Source organism: Anarrhichthys ocellatus, unplaced genomic scaffold (assembly GCF_004355925.1).
Source record: "Anarrhichthys ocellatus isolate YVR2014 unplaced genomic scaffold, GSC_Weel_1.0 scaffold95, whole genome shotgun sequence".
NCBI classification, from domain to species: domain Eukaryota; kingdom Metazoa; phylum Chordata; class Actinopteri; order Perciformes; family Anarhichadidae; genus Anarrhichthys; species Anarrhichthys ocellatus.
Window position 1 is genome coordinate 796,750 of NW_022280125.1, and position 11,471 is coordinate 808,220.

Here is an 11,471-nt window from a genome sequence, read left to right on the forward strand (position 1 = left end):
TTCAGAGTTAAAGTTAGTATCAAGTCTAACAGTCACAGCTGCTCACAGTCTCTCTGGTGAAATACTCCGGTTTGATTCTGCTTCCTGTGGGCTCTCTGCTCCTGTTCACTCCAGCAGAGGGAACAGGAGTTTGGGTTTAACATTTATCCAGCATCCATGTGACCGTAGCAGACTTTGTCCAGCATCCAGCAGCAAAAGGAAGTGCAGTGAATGGAAGTCAGGCCTGCTGCGGACGACATGCTGGGATTCATCCCAAGTCTCTTAATTGCATCCACGTTTCCTTCACTTGCGTCTTGCGCAAGGAAACCATGTGAGGACAGAGGAAACGAGGAAATATGTTTTAGAGAAATAAGAGGTCCTTTCCTTTGTAGCGTCATGAAGCGAAGTCTGTTTGACGGCGGATCAGCTGATCACAGCTGGATCAGCTGTCAGTCGGCTTTAACAGCTGGAGAGACTTCTGATAGACTTTGTGTCTGTACACATGATTTATACTGTATACTGTGTTCTGTTTATAAGCGCAGGACTAATTTTGACCAGCACAATGAGTTAATATTATTTATTAATTATTTAAGTCTGTATGTATTGAAATTCTGATTGTGAAGTCATTATTAATTAACCCAGAATATGATTATGGTTTCTCTTGGAACACTGGAGTTAATGTATTAGGCTCCATGTTTCGGGTTAATCTTAAATGATATAACTCATCAAACCCGACACTCAGGAATGATCAATGATGTAAAAAGTGTTTACTCTCTCGGCTCTCTCTGACTTTAATTGTTTCCGTAATAAGTTATTGAGGGAAATATCAGATCATGAAAAGACAAATCTTTCTAATAAATGAAAGTTGTTTGTGGTCCTCCTGTTGTTTAGATCTACAATGAACATTTATTTAAACCAGATCAGAAAACTAATCAAATATAAATTTGAGTTTAATCTGTGATCTGTCTTCACTCTGGTCTGAAACTCCAGTGATGTTGAGAACAATCAGTCCGATCGGCTGCAGCATCCAATCACATAACTGAAGAATAATGAGGGGGCGTGTCGGCCGTTAAAACTCTTCTGTGACGGCTGCTCTCATGAATCCTTGCTCCTCAGAGCAGCAATAAGAGCTTTGGGACGGCTGTTAAGATGGCGGAGCAGAACAACTTCTGGTTCAAGCGAGGAGCGAAGAAATTACAAACAAGACATGTACCCCTGAACTCTGTTCACACTGTTGCTCAGAGCGCTGTGTTTGTTTCTTCAAAGTTTATTAATAATGAACGTGTCACGGGTCTAAATTGCACCAAATTTGACACGTCACTTCCTTTAGTCCACGGCAATACACCTGACAAGTGTGAAGTAGATTATCCAGACATGCCAACAGCAGACAGGCAGGCAGACAGAGAGACAGATTCTTTGCTTTATAGTTGAATCAGTTCGAGCACCATTGCATCAGATGGATGAAGAGGTGGAGGTACTGCATGTGATGTGATAGTTAGTCACAGCACGTGCTCATGTCTGCTTTGTTATATGACATGTTAGTATACACCTAAAATATGAGCATCTGCTGCTTTTAGTTTTTGCTGTACTGTATGTGACCATGCAGGTCCACTCGCTGTGAATTGTCCAATTAGGGTCCGTCAGACTATATTCAACTTCCTGTGTGGAGTCAAGCTGAGAAGCATAACATTGTCCTTCAACATCAGGCAGAGAGAATCCCGTCTCTGTTCGCCCAACTGAATAGGACTTCTGTGAGTTTGTGCTTGAACATTGTAGACATTTCTACTTAACAAGGCAATGTAACAGTGTTTCTATAGCAACGGTTAAATGCAGGAAATGGCATATAGTGTATATTCCAAACAGCCTTGTTTTTGGTGGACTTCCTGGGAGTTGAAAGCGGTCTCAGATTGGAGATGAGATGTTATCTTCCCTTTGCCACAGAATGTCTCCGTCTTCACATTCCTGTATTCCGTGGGGATTGGCTGCATTTAGTTCTTGTGCTGGCTGCCAGTGACTTACTGTACGGCTGAATAATACCTCTCTCTCTCTGTGCTCTCGTGCTGGTATTCCAGAGGAATGCACGTTTGAATTCCTCTGCTGGGCTGGAGGACGCAGAGCAGCGATACAGTCCTGTGCTCATGTTGCCCTGCTAAATATATACCAGTACCTACTTTCAAGGATGTTGAAAGATATCTGTAGTTTCACAACTTCAAGTGCACAAAGCCAGAAATATGCATACGTTTTCTTTTTGTCAGATCTACAAAGTTGCACATTGGCCCGATTCTGTTTATAAATCTCGATGACTGTTGTCTCAGCTCTCACAGGGAGCCTTAAATGGATGGAGTCCATCACTCAGTAGACCTGTGACCGAGAAGAAGCTGCAGAATGCTATACCTATAGTTCAAGCCATTACTTTTGCTTCTTTAAGGAGTAATAGTAAATGTACAGAGAGAAAATAAGATGGAACAACTAATCTGGTTTGCTTACATTTTTTATAGCTTAAACATCACGATAGCGCCATACTTTACCTTCATCTACTCTTTTTTTTCACTGGACATTAAATGAAGTCTGGTGACTACTTTTGTTCCGATACCACTGATTCATCACATGTACACGTGATCCATCACTGTGGTGAAATACCATTTGGACTGATGTAGTATGCCAATATATCTGCTGACCTTTAGATACTTTTAACCCTTTGGATGTCAAAGAACTGGCATGAATATGGTCTGATCACAGAGCTGCTGTGTGCTTTAGACTAGGCTCTGTATGTGTCCAGCTGCTGCTGATCAAACCAACCTCAGTGCAGATGTGTGTTCCCTCACACACGCTGACTGACTGAGGTCTTCCTCGTCCCAACATTGATGAATCAACACATCAGCTGCTTGGGCTGAGCGATGTAAACAATAGAAGCACTGACTGCCATAGATGAAAACCTTCAGTACACTGTTGAAGTGACATTGATGGATAGAATAGTATCAACCAAGATCTACACACTGAGCTGCTTCTACATGATGTGGTGGTCATCCCAACATAGGCACAGTGGGGTGGGGGGGTGTTAGATCAAGACACTACATGATGTTGCTTTGGTAAGTCAGATAGGACTTTTCATGTCAGCAGCTCAGCAGTGTGTCATGTAGAGAGCTGCTGTGGTTGGAGTGGAAGCAGTAGTTCAGGTGTAGCTTCTGCAACGGGGCGTGTTTGGCTGAGACAGGTTACCTGGCCGGGGTTCAGTTACCAGAAGGATTTCAACCTGATGCTTTAGAGAGATATAATGTATTTAAACTTAGAGGTGCAATGGATCACTGAACTCGGGTTCAGATTGGATCAGAGATCAGATCAGCACAAAAGATAAAAGGGAGCAAATATAGCTTTGCCGCTGATACCAATTGATGATCCATATTGTCAGATACAGATCTCTTTGTTTGATTATAGCAGCTGGTCTACAAGGATCCAGACTATTTATTATTTACCACGTCTACAAAATCATTTAACCACTCTGAAGTCAGTAAACCATCAAATTCTAAATGTTATCCTTTTACTTTGTTATAGCCATCTATCGTGTTTTTTTTCTTCATAAACACAATTCATATGATAAGAAAATAAGATTGTAATTTTATGGATTAAGACAAATCATGTCATTAGTAGTTTTAATGATGTATTATAATCTGATTAGAGCTAGTGTTAACAGGTGAAGAAAATCAAATCAATATTGTAGGTGCTGTCACCAAGGTTTTGGATAAATAATCATCAATAATGTGGATATAATGCTTTACTGTCATGCAGCCTTTAACAGCATACAAAGACAACACTTACATTACGATATCTAAGACCAAATCTGGTCTCTTATCACGGTATCAATATGTCCTCAATGAGCTAATGTGGTTCTATATGATTTGAGGACTAGCAGGCTCATATCAATAATTGTCACGGGGCATGATGGAGGACTCAAACGCAGACCAGACCAGAAGTAGAGTGAAGTGGAATTTAATAAAAACTTAAATCAGAACAGGAAACTTACAGGAACACACGGACGAGACAAGAGACGAAGGGAGAAATCCAGCAGGACGAGGCAGGGCAGGCAGACGGGGAAACCGGGAACAGGACAAGCCAAACGGGCAGGTAGACATGACAATGATCTGGCAGTGAGTGACTGAGAGGCAGGGGTTTAAATAGTGGCTTGAACAGGTGAGGGGAGTTGTGCTGATGAGGGAGTGCTTGATTAGTGATCAGAGGCAGGTGAAGGGAGTTAGGCTGGTGCTGAGGGAGTGGCTGACAGGTAGAGTGAGGAGGGTGTGGAGCTACACAAAGACACACAGAACACAGAAGGCAAAGCCTGATCGTGACAATAATACTGTAACATTTTACAGGAAGAGAGTGGAGATGGATTTAGATATCATAAGACCAAGAAGGAGAACCTACTGAAACAGAAACAGGAAGAATGTATTTTTTCTTTTACTGTACCCCCCCCTTTTTTTTTTTTTGCCAAACAAAAGACATGAGGGATTGTACCAGACCCTAGACCCTGTCTGTCAACATTTCATACTGGGAGTTTGATAGGAGTATAATTGACTGTCAGCAGGGTAAACACAGCTGCATCCAATAATATGAACAGATCTCTCAGTGGTACTGAGCTCTGTAACAAGCTTTACTGTCACTACATATCCCAGCTCTGCACAACAACACACCTAACATGTTCTGAAGCGGAGGACTCCCCTGATCCAGGTTGATGTGCTGGTGTGGCTCCTGGTGCAGGGTGTGACCGTGAGTCTGTACTGCAGCAGTGCAGGCAGCAGGGCTGGTGGGGCCACCATCACACCGGATGTTTGAGACGGTAGCGCTGTGAGTACTCGGCTGCTCCATGACCTCGTGGTCAACTGCTCTTTACCACAGCTTGCCGTACTTCTGCTAAACAGCCTTACTGTCAGCTCTTCTGTACTTTCAGTGAAAGGAGAAGTGAGGGCTTCTTCTATCTTTTAGTCAGGCTGTGCCGAAGAGATGGAATCTTTGAAGCTTCATTCAACGTTCACATTCAACACTGGTTTCTTTTTTTGCATGTCTATTCATTGTGTATTTCTGCTCAGTTTGAGATAGAAAATCAGGCTACACTAATATTAGTATTACACTGTTAGTAGAATTCCATTTCTGCGTAGGATAGTTTCCGACTCGTGTCTGAACGCTAATGGAGGCAGCATCTGTATTAACAAGGCGGTCCAGCAGCAATCTCACAGCGCCATAAATTACATTAATATCACCACAATAACACAATCACATTTTCTTTCTCCCATTTTTTGAGTGATGATGTCATAAAATATGACGACAGACATTTAAAGCTTCAATGGAAAACCTCAATAGAAGCTTTGAATGTAAAATAACGGCATTCTGTACTTAGGGTGGGCAACAGATCTCCTGAAGATACAAAACCAAAGACAGCTGTGGTCTGTGTATTTACAGTCTGACTTATGTTACTACTCCGTATTAATACAGTTTACATCACAGTCTTCTGTGATGCAAAAACAACAAGTAACACGTTTCTGCCATGTCATCCGACCACTCAAAGCTCTTTAACACTACATGTCATCATTCACCATTCACACACATTCATACACTGATGACAGGAGCTACCATGCAAGGTGTCACCTGCCCATCAGGACTAACTAACATTGATACACCGCCGGCACAGCCTAAAGTAATTTGGAGTTAAGTGTCTTGCTCATGGACACATGGACATGGACTACCAGAGCCGGGGTTTGAATCACCGATCCTCAGATTGAAGGAACCGCTCTACCACTCTGCCCCTGCTGTGGGGCAGAGTGGTAGACTTGCATGTAGATGCCATAAACATCATATGAAGTAAAGTGCATTCAGTAAAGTTGTTAGCCACTATAGCTGGGTCCTTCCCTTTCATGTCTCATTCCTCCAGGTTCACTTTTCATAACTCTGTGATGTTACTGTCTGTACGCTCTCCTGCTGTGGTGTCGTCAGTGACACACACAGGGATTCAAGGACATTTTAACACCGTATAACTACTTCAATCAAATAATGAATGTCCTGATTTAAAACTATAAAGTTGATGAGCTTAAATGATAGATGTAACATGAATAAAGTAGAATTGGGAGAAGGTGACAGAAAGTGAGGTGAATCTGCCAGTGAGAAGACATGTCTCTCCTAGGGCTGTGTAAAAATATCAATATAGTTTACAATCGCAATATTTTTTTAAACGATAGCGTAGTGCTGGGCGGTATGACCAAAAATTTGTGTCAAAGCCAGCAAACATCCTATAGTCAGTAATTTTAGTGCACCCATATGCTGAAATTCAAGTAAACGCATTTAAACGGCACAGATCGGGAGCGAGCGAAGGATTTTGAAAGTTAGCGGAAAGATTAACGTGAGACAACATCCGGTTTCTTCAGACGAACATCCGGTTTTCAGAATAAGATGCCAACAAAGTATGAATTATATTCACATTAAGTATAAAACATGCTACCTGCATCTCGTGAACCAAATGTTATTGCCCTTTTGTTCATATAGCAGTACTTTTAAAATAAAAGTGCGCAATACACTACTTTTGAATTCATTGTTGAACTTTGCCATAACAATGCGATTAATCGCGATTAATCGCAAAAAATCCATGCAATTAATCGCGATTAAATATTTTAATCGTTGCCCAGCACTAATATAAAGGCTTTGCTTATTATAGGGTGTGCTCGTTTGTTCCTATAATGTTGGGACAGCAGTTTGGCTGAAGTATTGTCGCCCCGGTAAGACGTACCTTGGATCCAGTGTTTTAAGCAGACTACAACTGTTTCATGTCACATTCGTATTTAATATATGAAATATACGTACAGATCAGACTCCATGTCGGCAGTTATCCAGTACTGCCAGTGTGCCTCTCTCTCACACAGCTTCCGTGTGTCACTAGTGTGATCAGCTGTTTACCAACCAAATTTACTTCTGCTGGTTGAAACCTGCAAACATACAACATTAGTAGTGCAACGGATCACAGATCGGATCAGCACAAGAGAAAAAAATATAACTTTCAGAGATTCCTGATCATGTTTATTTTGCCGCTGACACTATTTGCAGATCATTGATCCATAATGGTAGATACAGATCTCTATGTTGTTTGATCATAGCAGCTGGTCTACAAGGATCCAGACTTTTTTGCCACCGTCCCAAAAATCATTTCAACCACTCTGAAGTCTGTAAACCATCAAAACTCTAAATGTTATCCTTTTACTTTGTAAAAGTAATTTATAGTGTTTGTTTGTCTTCATAAAAACACACAATTCAAGTGATGACAAAACAAAAGTTTGTATTTTTATGGATTCAAACCAATCTTGTCATTAATATTTTTAAGATGTATTATAAGATGCTTAGATCTAATGTAAACGGGTCATAATTCATCTCTAATATCTATTTATGTTGTTGTGAAAACATCTTCAAACACTACATTTTACAAGATTACATGTGAACACATCATGATAACGTCATCATTTACCTTCACCTAATATTCATTTTCACTGAAGAGAGGCTGAACGCATCACAATGTAACTGAATGGAACCTCGGTCTGTTGGCTGTTAGCGGTGCTGACCCCGTCCTGTCAATTTAAACCTTCTTACATAGTCTATGATTTAAACACTGATAATGTTACATTGTGAATGGCGATTCTAAAAACATAAATGATGTCCTGATCTCATATTTTACTGACTTTTGGTGGATAAAGATGGTCAGTAAAGCTGTAATGGATAACGTTAACTGTGTAATTAATCCGTTCACATGTGTGCTGAACCGTGAGAAGGGATCCGTATGGATCACAGATCGACAATTACACTGTTACACCACTGCTATTGATTATTTTCATTATCAATTCATTTGTTGATTATTTTCTCCCATTTTTGTGAAGCCAAAGAGAATGCCAACGGATTGGTCGGGTTGTCCGATAAGCTGCAGGAAGCGGTGGATAGACCGGATCACATGCTCTACTGATGAGCGGGAGAGTGGCTGTGAAAGTAGAATGTGTTGTTCTGGCATATTAAGATAAGAGGTTATTGTAATATTCCTCTGCGCTCTACAACAGAGCAAGGACTGACTGGAGGACAGGAGATAGAGTATCTGGCTGCTGACAGGACAGGATGACAGTTGACTGCCATCACTTTGCAGTGTTAGTCTGGACCGGACTGACAGAAAGTGAAGTCAGCTAAGAAAGGTCTAGTGTGGCTGATGTAGCTGCTAGGAGCCAATGTTTGCTGCTTGAACAGCTAGAACAGCACAGGTACACTCACTAATGTTAGTCAGCATGCAGTGCACTCACTGAGGTCCTGCAGAGGTCTGGTACCGGGTCTAGAAACACGAGCAGTGAGACACGAAGAAGTGTGAAAATGAGAGTGATGCTTCAGGGTGTCTGTGAACCGGCATGTAGAACACCAGGACACCTCAATGGAATGCTCCATCATTGACCTTCTCAGGGCCACCTGCCTGTGTTTGTTCAGTCATTTAGTGTTCAAAAGGAGTAATCAGTTGTTTGGTCACATTAAGGAAAGTGTGGTTTCAAGGTGTGGTGATGTGTGTCACATTAATTGGATGCTCATTTCATCCAAACAACAGAGTTTTCTTCTTGTAACTGTGAAACAGAGTGTGTCGACCTCCGGGTCCTGACCCCCTGTGACCTCAGTATGCATACAGTGTTAACCACGATGAAGCTAAATAAGCATCACACACACACACACGTGAATTTTGGCTCGTATATGGTTTCACGTGTCAGCGTCAGCCTCAGAGGTGCAGAATCGGTGGACCTGTAGCGTAAAAACCTAGAAGTAATGAGGCATATTTGGAAGTATACTTCATTTGTTTGTTTGTTTAATCAAACTTCTATGGTTAACTTACTACTGTTACACAGCTGATAATATTTAGTAATGCAGCCTTACTAACCAGGAAAAGAGAACACTGATGCCATATTACAACATCCTCAATCTCAGAAGACATCAAGTCTCGTACCACCATGTGCATACCATATCAATATATGCCCTGTTTCTAGTGTTTCCCTGCCACGCTGAGTGTGATTGGCTGCTGTGGACTCTTCCTCATTGCTCAGTAATTACTGTTGTGTTTCAGCACTTCCTCTTTCAGTCAGGGTGGGGTGGGAAGCCTTCGCAGTACATTTTCTCTCTCCTGACTTCAGACTATTCAAACTGGAAGAGTGGAAGGGTGAAGTGGTTTTGGCTTTTTGGTCCTAAATGTTTTTTAATAATAAACATAGCGACCTGAATGAGCTTTGGATGAGTCGCTCTTATCTCTCCTTAAGCCAAACTAACGGTCCTTCCATTCACTGCAGACAGGATACTGTGCTCCCAGCTGAGTCATAGCTGGGAGCACACAGACAGCTCAAATGCCCTTTTATGGCATCGAAGGGCTTTTTAAAACAGGAAATGACATCAGTTCATCGAGAGGGGATCTCACAAGAGCCCTGTCATACCAGAGTGAAGGAAGGTCTCAGTTTGTTGTTTGGTGGATGACCACTAAACAAAGCTAGAAGCAGAGCTGGGCAGCAGTGAGTTGCTCCTGTTACAGCCACAGGCCTGAGCAGCAGGCATACATGTTGCAGCAGAGAAATCCAGAGTCAGCCTGTCACATATTTGTGAGAAGTGACGTCAGGTATTGTGGACTTGTAACACAGCAAAGAGTGCTTTCTGCAGAAAAGAATGGCAATTGGACAATTTGGGAGGATTTTTCAACTTTTTCACGATGAGTGACCTTTTTTTCTGAACTTTATTGAATTTCTAAACAGGTGATGGCAAAAGACAAATCAAGCTTCAATGCAAAGGCATGTTCACTAATTCATTTAGCAACAAAATGAATCTGTCATTACTTAAGTAATGACGAATCAAACTAAATCAAACTCTTGTCAAGAAAGTTAAGAAGTGCATTTTGAAAAAGTCTTGAACCAATCCTTTCAGGGATAGTGGAGATTCTTGCATTGCATTTCAAGATCTAAGTGTTCCCCTTGCATTTTGATAGGAAGAGTTACAATAAATTAGAATTAAAAGTTCATTGCTCTTTGAAAGGATGTACTTGTATCATTATGCTATTATATTATCATTATATCAGTGGCATAAAATGGTTTTAAAATTACAATAATGTTCATTCCAATTATTTCTGGGACAATATATGGTCAAACAGAAGTAGTGACAGGCCCAGGAGCAGTTCATTCTGTGAGGAAATGACACAATTGAAACTTCTTGCAAATAATATGGGGATTGGTTGAATTTGTTTAAAATCTTGTTGCTGGAGGGTCTGATTATTGTGTTTCGATTGGTCATGACAATGTAAGAGCATGTGTCATGATGAAAATGATTCTAACGTGGTTTGTTTCCTTTTCTTCAGCTAGAGACAAAACGCCACAGTTCATTGTCTGACGGGGCAGGAGGGCTGTCACTAAAACACCGTTTACATCAGGTATTTACTTCACTCACCTTCCTTCTAGTTTGAATAACTCCAGTGGAAAATACAGGGCTCTGCACTAACTTTTAAAACCACTGATGGCAACCAAAGGCCAAACAATTGGTTGCCAATTTGTCAAAATGCTTGCCGGCAAGCAGCATCAGCAGTTGATCTCAGAGGAATCCAATCCTTAAATTTTGGTTTTATTAACCAAATTACAAAGTAGGATCATATTACAATAAACATCTTTCACAGCAATGTGTACAAAAATGTACTTTTTTAGTCCAATATTACTTTCAGTAGTTTAACAAGATATTGTCTTCATGGATATCTTAAAAGTCCTCAGTGTGGCTCAGGTTGCTCAGCTCATTTTGACCTTGTTGAAGTCTGATAATGAGTTCACTTTATCGCCGTGGATCTTGTCAGTTTTCACGATCAGTTCTGGGGAGTAGAGTGCCCTCCATATTTTCCAGGAAACGGCAGTTTCCCTGCTTGTTTTCTAGTTACTGGTACTACAATACCCATCATTCATTTAGAGAGCTGTATCTTGATATCTGAACCCCTCCCAGCTACACACCCCAGCTACATCCGCCTGTCATCAAGGAGAATAAGGAGGAGCTGATAGTGGGACCGTGTCAGCAGGATGTGAAGGGGGGGAGGAGGGGGGTGTTGTGACATTCAACTCCTCTGAGCTCTGGTGCCAACACACGCCATGCCGTTAAGATGTCATCTCCACACAACTTTAAAAAAGACACACACTTTGTTTCCTTCTCCTGCTGAAAGTATCCTGATAATACTCAACCTCACTCATCAGGCCCTCCAAGTTTTTGTAATTGTTGCATCCGGAAATGACTCAATGAGCACCACTTTTTCTAAATAGTAGTAATGAAACGGGAGTCTTCCACTTTGCTCATTGTTTCTGTTTCCACAGCCCACAACCTGTTTACTGTTTACTGGATCAGTCTCAACACTCCTCATTTCCAGGAGCAAGAGACAGCTGTTTTCACACACACACACACACACACACACACACACACACACACACACACAC

At 41.4% G+C, this 11,471-nt stretch overlaps 1 protein-coding gene across 5 annotated transcripts in view; it reads left to right on the forward strand.

Annotated features, from left to right (window-relative positions):
- tln1 (talin 1) overlaps positions 1-11,471 on the forward strand; it is a 93,122-nt gene that overhangs the window by 7,473 nt on the left and 74,178 nt on the right. For 3 of the 5 annotated variants that reach the window (XM_031875782.1, XM_031875786.1, XM_031875784.1), the window contains exon 2: positions 10,364-10,435. The exons of 1 other annotated variant lie outside the window; for it this stretch is intronic. The gene's annotated coding sequence lies outside the window, so the exon portion shown is untranslated. Of the gene's footprint in view, positions 1-7,259; positions 9,768-10,363; positions 10,436-11,471 lie in introns of those variants that run through there. One more of the 5 variants, XM_031875783.1, reaches the window with a different exon arrangement.